This window comes from Rutilus rutilus, assembly GCF_951802725.1.
Source record: "Rutilus rutilus genome assembly, chromosome: 5".
NCBI lineage: Eukaryota > Metazoa > Chordata > Actinopteri > Cypriniformes > Leuciscidae > Rutilus > Rutilus rutilus.
Genome location: NC_140213.1, coordinates 43,306,286 through 43,313,458, shown reverse-complemented (window position 1 = coordinate 43,313,458; position 7,173 = coordinate 43,306,286). Strand labels below are relative to the sequence as shown.

The 7,173-nt window shown below is 39.9% G+C and overlaps 1 long non-coding RNA gene across 1 annotated transcript; it reads right to left on the bottom strand.

Annotated features, from left to right (window-relative positions):
* Positions 1-275: 275 nt before the first annotated feature.
* LOC311290844 lies at positions 276-3,222 on the bottom strand. The gene is made up of 3 exons (XR_014627461.1): positions 1,129-3,222; positions 426-595; positions 276-330 (listed from the first exon to the last, which is right to left on the bottom strand). It is a non-coding gene; the product is annotated as an uncharacterized lncRNA (long non-coding RNA).
* Between the last annotated feature and the right edge of the window lie 3,951 nt (positions 3,223-7,173).

Here is a 7,173-nt window from a genome sequence, read left to right as displayed (position 1 = left end):
CTCTGACAGCAGCGGACAGACAGCCTCTCTTTAATGGGATCCAGATGAGTTAGAAAAACAGGCTGAGGACAGGGGCCCATTAAAGTGTGGACCCTGTCATCATTCCTCACATGCTTCTACAGTCCGCCGGTATGAGCTTTACACGCCACAGAGAGTGTGTGTGTGCAACTGTGCGCATCTACATATGCTTCTTAAATCACAGTTAGTAAAATTATGGCATGATTGATTTACAGTCACTCTGACGCAAATGAAAGCGGTTTGATTTTCTGTCAAGTCCCTCTGGAGTCAGGTTAAGCCCTGCAGATTGATATTTAGTTGATCTGAATCATTCTGGAAATGTAGAAAATGCATAAGGCTTATTATTGGGGTGCAAGCCCACTTAAAGGAATAGTTCACCCTTAAATTCTTTCATCATTTATACTCACCCTCATGACGTTTTTATTTTTCACACTGAAGCAGAAACCAGCTTTGATCTTGTGTAGGCTGCGTCCGAAACCTTAGGCATCTGACTTGTTGCAGGCAGCGTTTGCACATCAAGGCACCGCAAGAAACTAATTTCGGACAGACCTCTGAGGCGGCGTAATGGTTGAATGATCTACAACAAAATAGAGAGAGCTTTAGTAAGCAAATATTTAGTTTCTCGCTAGAAATGACATCAAAAGTGGGAAAAGTAGGCAAAAAGAACACGCAATTTGCAACCACTACTTACAGATTCCATATTTATTTTTTTAGCTCAATTGTCATGGAATGGAACACAGGATTGTGGGATTACATTTACATTTGTTCATTTAGCAGACGCTTTTATCCAAACTGACTTACAAATGAGGAATGAAATGATTCATCATAAAGAGGCAAAAAACACGAGAAGTGCTTGTGATACAAAGTTTCAGACATCATTTAGAAAAGTACAAACTAGAACAGGGAGAGATTAAGGAGTAATGGTAGCATAGGGTAAGAATTTTTGTCCTACTTTTTCTTTCAGCATGATGCAGTTAAGTGCTGACGGAAAAGATACGTTTTAAGCAGATTCGTTGTTCCGGATAGGGATGGAAAGATCATTCCACCAGCAAGTAACGAAAACATTCTGGAAAGTGATTTTGTGAAGGTCAGCTGGTCATCAAAAATTACCTCAAGATTCCTTGCCAAACTTGATGGGATTATTGTTGATGAACCTAGCTGGATGGTGAAATTGTGGAGTACAGTCAGAGTGACAGAAAAGATGAGAAGCTTTGTCTTCTCTAGGTTGAGCCGTAGGTGACGTTCCTTCATCCGTGCCGAGACGTCCGCCAGGCAGTCCGAGATCCGTGCAACTACCGTTGGATCATCTGGTTGAAGTGAAAAGTAGAGCTGTGTGTCATCAGCATAGAAATGACAGGACTGTATGCCTGTATAATGGGACCCAGTGATGTATAACGCATATGGAGAAGAGGAAAGGTCCGAGAACTGATCCCTGAGGAACTCCGGTCAGCAGTTGATGTGCTTTGGAGCCACCTTGAAAGACCTACATGCGAGGTAAGCTGATGATTAACAGTGTCGAAAGCTGCAGATATATCTGTAAGAATGAGAACTGATCATTTTGAATCAGCTTTCGCAATCTGCAGAGCTTCCGTAACCAACAGCAAGGCAGTCTCGGTTGAGAAAATCTGATTGGTAATCTTCCAGCTGGTTGTTCTATGAAAGGAAAGATGATATTTGGTTGAAAACAACTCATTCGAGTGTTTTCACAATGAATATAGAATACATCTAAGCTTCCTTCAAAAATCGATCAGATGAAGGTATTTCAGTAGACAGGATGAGACGCAATCATTTGATTCGGACTCCCTGCCCCCTACCCCTGCTGAGCTACACACTTGACATTAAAGAACACAACACTGATGGCAACAGCGGACAAAGGATTTTGTATAGTTTATAGTAATAAGCAGAAACAATCTTGAATGCTGTATTGTACATTATATTGAAGGTTATTTTTTAAATAAATAGAGCGCAAGAAAGTGCACTGGTCTGGTTGAATTATTCATGGAGATATTGACTTGCCACTGAAAAACTGTCTGCTTGAAATGCACATTTTCTCACAAATATCAGTGGAAGTGAGAGACTGAGAAAAAGATAGGAGAGAAAATGAGATAGTGAGCCAGTAAATGGGGTGTTGACCTGTTCGTCATACTGACAAGAATGTGAAAGAATAAAAGATGTTAAAAAGACTAAGTTAGTTTAATTGCCATTGCAGATTTATTGCATTCTACTGTAATTCTGAGGGGTTTATAAAGGTGATATCATGTAAACGGGTGGTCTATAAATGAGTGACAGATAAAGGCCCGGGAGCAGTTGGTGTAATGTCTTTATTACATTTCTATTCCTCACAATGTCCTCAAACAGGGCCTAGCTTGACAGGTGCTGTCAGACAGTTGGGACACCTCATTTCCCTCATTTCCCTCTGTGGTTCCTTCCTTCTCACTAGTGTCTGTTCACGCCAGAGTGCAACAATCAGTTTGGTTTATTTTAGACATCATTACTCACAATGATGAGGCAAAGGGACAGTTGTGAGAGTTCATGTTGTCTGCTCCCTGTCACTTTTCCTCTCATTTCTACAGGACAGTCATGAAAAACAGAGCAGGAGAGAGAAAGACAGCTGATGAGGGAGTTTTCTCAATGGAAACATTAAGTGGCGGCTGCAGCCATAAAAGAAAACACAACAGCAATAAAAAGCTGACATTTCAATTAATGGCCAAACTGCTTCTGCTGAGAATTGAAAGGGAATCGTCACAATCTATCTTCCTCCAAGCCCACCTGTGTCACGAAGCTTTTATAGCAGAGCACAGAATGTTTCCGTAATCACATCCATAGGGAGAGACACATCGACTGGCGGCTCATGCATGCATCATGCTGTCAGATGCAGTCGTGCACTCTCTCCAAAAGTGTATTCCTAGTTAAATTTCAATGGAAAAATCGCTAAATAAAAAGAGTTTGGCAGAAGCGCTATCCTCACATCCTCTCATACATGGACACCAGGTGCTAAAAGACATGAGAATCTTTTAAAAAATAAACTGCTTTGGGAAAACTGCAGTTTTAATATGGTTGTAATGGAAGAGCTCAGTCCAATAAAGTGCATGAAACAATAAGCCCTCTACTCTGCTGTCTTAGTTGAGCTCAGCTTGAGAGATTTCATTGGTCTATAGTCATCTGGTTGATGCCTGGGTGGCTTCAGTTTACAGGTTCAGTAATGAGTTCAGTCATGCGACAAACATGAATTTAAGAGCAATCAGGAAAGTGATTTGAAGGCTGTTGTGGTCTTTATGCCTTTTTAACGTAATCGCATGAGTAACTAACTGTAAGTCATTTAAACAAAAGCAAAATAATCATTATGGTGCATGGATTTGATTCTTTTTTTAATAACAGTTTCTTAATAAATTCTAATTTGTTTATAAATGTGGTAACTTTTTACTTGAAATCTGCAAACCTACTTAAATCTTCATTTCTGCTTCAGTATCAAGCGTGATCCATTGAGAGAAAATTTGACATTTGAGACCCGTCCTATACAAATCCTCGGGTTAGCACTGCAACTTTAGCCAAAGACACATGAGAGGTGACGCTGAGATCGAAGAGACATCTGTGTGCGCATGGGGTAAAAGATTTAAAGAGCCACGCGAGTCTGCTGTTGTTAACATTAAGTCAATGGAAAGTAAATCCGAGCTCTGAATTCCTGTGACTCGCAGGCCCCGGTAAGCACATCCAAATATAGGAATGAGCTGTTATTCATTTTCTTGCATCACGTCTCTCTTTAGTGAATTCAGTTGAATGGTGACCCACTTTGGTTTATTTTTCATGCACACTCTATCCTTGAAAATACCATTTGCATTCATTTTATCTTATGTATTGCTTTATTAACAGCTAAAGTGTGTTGTGTTTTTTTTTTTATATATATATATATATATATATATATATATATATATATATATATAAAGACACTTTCTCCAATTCCAGTTTAATAAGCCATTTGTAGGTTGTGTAAGGCCCGATATAGTGGTCCAATTCTGGTTCGCCAATACACAGGGAAGGTTATCACGTGTTCTGTCCTCACTCATGCAAAGTGTTGGTTGGTTAAATTTGCAATACATTAATCATATATATTTTCTCGTTATTTCATCTGACTCCATAAATGAAAGGTTTTAATAATATCTGTGCCTCATTAAAAGTGAGCGAATGTTTGACTATTCCTTTTAACCATTAAATGAACAGTGTCAAAATCAGTTAGAATAATCACATGTAACAATTTAATATTTCAGGTATCAGAGATCAATTCCACAATCAATTCAAATATCTAGAACATGGTTATACATTGGTTACACCAAATAATCTTACCCAGCTTGTACCTGAGATAGAGAGAGAAAGGGAAAGAAAGAGAGAGAGAGAGGAAAGGGAGAGACCACCTATTCAATTCGTGTCCAGCAAAGAAGAGAGCCAGAGAGAGGGAGAACACCTTCCTTTATCCTCTTTGACCAGGTGACATGGGGGATGGGGGAGACCACCCTCAAATGGCTTCTATCCAACAAAAGGGGGGTTGCCTTATCTGGCCTTATCTCTGAACCAGTTTTCTCTAAACTTCTATAAACCTTATTTCCTTTTATTTTATCTATCTGGATATGAGATATCTGTACCACTCACTTTGAGACATTTTAAATGACACCAAAAACATAACAGTCAATGATAAACATTCACATTAAACCATGTTCTTGTGTGAGTTCTTAGTTGTTTCTGAGAGGAAGTGAGGATGTATGGGGTCAAATGTTAATTAGCCAGCAGGGCCCTTTTGTCTCATAGACCAGGCCTCAACCAGTATTTTCAGTCTTAAGGCCCTTTCACACTGGACGCGATTTTGACGCACGAATAATTCGCGCGATGGTTTTATTTTTCGATCAGCTGTTTGTGTAATGAGTGCTTCCACACCGAACGCGAATGTGCTGCGGTGAAAAAACGACTTTTATTTTATTCGCTTCGATGTCGATTTTTTTTTACTTTTGCGGCGACAGAATAGGCTTCAGCCAATCATATACTACAAGGACAACGATTTGAAAGACAATGTGTGGCGTAGCATTGCCAACCAACACGGTTATCACGACTGTGAGTGTGTTGTGTGATAGTTTTAGTCGTTGTATAGTCCTGTGCTGTGTAGGCTAGCAGGCTAAACTACATTTGGGATAGAAAGCTAACACTATTACGTCAAAGATAGAGACAGAGACCGTGTTTACTTTGAACATGTAACAAAATGTAGTGAGACTATGCTGCTTTTAGTATAGGCCTACTATACATTCTTTGTGTGATATCTACAGTTTCTAGTCGAATGATTTTAACTTGTTACACACACACACACACACACACACACACTCGCGCACACACACACACACACTCGCTCACTTCGTGTGTTACATGTAATGTGTAGTGACATTACAAAACGCACTGTGTGAAGACGCAAAAAACTGCACATAAGCATACTCCCCTTCAGACTCTGTTCTTTAAAGGTGCATTGCGCAACATTTCATGTTAAAAATACCCGTTTTTCTAACCCATACATGCTTAAACAATTGCCTGATGGGCTGAATGAGCCCTTCTATGATCACTGCGATTGCCTCTATAATCCTGTACAGTAAAATAAATAAGAGGGATTCGGGTCGGAATCGACTGGGCGTGACGTCATGCGCGTTCACGCTCACCTGGTTATGTCTGGCAGGTTTGTGTATTCGCCGCCATTATCCGCATCAGCGAAGACAACTCAAGCGACTTTTGCAAAAGTAGAAGATGGATTCAAAGAGACCGGCTTCTAGTTCATCCCAAACCCCAACGCAAACTCCACATAACCGCGTGCACAACTCTGGTTGCAGTTTCGCGTGTCGCCAGAAGGGGGCATAGTTCTGCAAAAACTCAGAGACTTGCGCAATGCACCTTTAAGATTGGTTGCACCCAAAACCTTCTTTTCTGTCTTTTAAAGAAAATGAAAAGCTTGTCTTCACTGGATGATGATGATGAAGTGTCCATGTTTTCTCAGCTGTCGGCGCGAAAGTTTTGGAATGTTGAAGCTCTCTGAACATCACAGACGTCGCAAATTCGCGTCGCGGCTGATGTGAATGGTTTTGACGCGAACTATTCGCACACAAACTATTCGCTTTTTCGTTTCGCTTTTTCGTTACGCATCCGGTGTGAAAGGGCCTTTACAGTTGTAAATACTGTAGCACTAAAAAAAATTTTTGTTTGAGCATCCCAACCAGCTCAACAGCAAAACTGGTGCAACTAATGGGGAGTTTATCCAACCAGTAACAGATGAGGGGAGTGATTAAGGAAACCCATTTGAAAACTATCATTATTTTTGAAATTCATTTGGGTGACTCCAGTTGCACACTTCAGCCTCAAGAGAGGATCAGTATACGCTATAAAGGAATTTAATAATGAATTGTTTTACCATTCAATGGTAATTTAATCTGAACAGGAGGCTTTATCTCTGTCCTTAGAGGCTTATGTCCAGAGTTGCTTACTGTGCGTTATATTGACATAATTGTTTCCACTCCTCCAACCTCATTGTGTGTAAACTATGCCCTTGGGTCTTTTCCTGGTCTCCTCCTCTCATCCTCAAGACTTTGCTTCCTGACGCACGCTTCTTTGACTACAGCCCTTGAATAAACCAATTGAGTGTGTTCAAGGATATCATTAACATGCATGCTTTCTCTCCACACAGAAACCTAATCTCACCACAGTCGGCCTCACATCTAAAGACGCAATATATTACACAAATTACATATATTTTTCAGAAATTAGTATTGATTGATTGATGTATATTCAATATTGATCTAATCACTGGAATCAGCAGAAAGGTCATTGATGAGGTAACTAACCAAACACTGAGGCACCGTTGAGGTATTCAGTGAGATCACAGGTCACTGATGATTTGATCAAAGTGGATTCTGGTGAGGTCATTCACTGATTAGTGAAGTCACTACTGACCTCAAATAACTAGTTCATATGATCTCACGAATGTTCTCATTCATGTTGCAAATTAATTAACTTTTTGATTTTTTTTTTTACCTGGTAGTTATTAAAAACACGTACTTGATTGTTATTTGTGTACTCTGGTGATCAATATCAGTTGTGGTTTGTGGCAGTAATGAGCATCTTCTAAGAGCTGAC